We start from the raw sequence: 1,110 nt of genomic DNA on the forward strand, positions 1-1,110 counted from the left end.
GCTAACTCACACTTGAATGAGAATGATATTATGTAACAATTATTTCATGAGTTATGCATTTAATCAAACACATATACCACCATTAACTTCCATTCCTACTTATGCAACATTGGATATTTTACTTTTCAATTTACTTATGCAACATTGGATATTTCACTTTTCAATTCTAACAATTCTCTTTTATTTAAGCATGTGGGACACAAGACAAAATTTTAAGCTAAGTGATGGATAACAAGCATTATGCAGATTTAGCATTTCTCTAGCTATTTATTAAATGACTTAAAAATAAAAACAAGGAACAAAAATTGCATGAAGTAAAAAGAACTAGATGATGGAGGCATATCATGTTTCAGACATGCATCTCCTTATTAGAGGCATGAAAGAGGAAATAAGAAAGAACTTTGCCACCTTCTAATGGTCGTGGCTGCTGCTAGATTCTCCCTTTTTCTTCTTTCTCTTCCCTGTCTTGGAATAATCTCGGATCTCTTCACCAGGACATCTTCTACCCCAAACAGAATCTAAGAGTCCTGAGAGTCCAACTTCTTTCAATCTTTTAAAAGTTGCCTCAGTATATTGATGAGATCTTGCCTGCTGCTTGGCTATAAATTCAGGGCATTGCTCAAATGGCTTGATCTCAGGATTGAGTGTTGGCAAATTATGGGTCAAGTACTCCAACCTTGCTTGCATGTTTTCATCATTCTCCATTCTTTGTGCGTATCTAACTTCTCCCATAGTGTGATGAATATTCTTCCATTGATACAGGTTGTGACTATATTCCCCTGCTTTAGCTTGACTAAAATACAGCTTATCATATGATTCTTTGAATTCTTTGTATTGCTCTTTTTGTCCTTCAAGAATCTGTGCTTGAAATTCTTACTGCTGAGTCATCATTTGTTGTTGCCATCTCTCTTGTTTCTCTTCCATTTGACGCTGCCAAGCTTCCCGTTTCTCTTTATCTTTCAAATATTGCTCTACAAATTCTGGATGGGGCTCTAGATATTTCTCTTGGCCCCCCTGATTTTGACCTTGTTGAGCCTGCATGAGTTGCTGAGATAGTTCTTCAATTGATCTTTGTAACTGGCTCATGTTTATGGCATCATGAGCTTGATT

Source organism: Arachis duranensis, chromosome 1 (assembly GCF_000817695.3).
Source record: "Arachis duranensis cultivar V14167 chromosome 1, aradu.V14167.gnm2.J7QH, whole genome shotgun sequence".
In the NCBI taxonomy this organism is placed as follows: Eukaryota; Viridiplantae; Streptophyta; class Magnoliopsida; order Fabales; family Fabaceae; genus Arachis; species Arachis duranensis.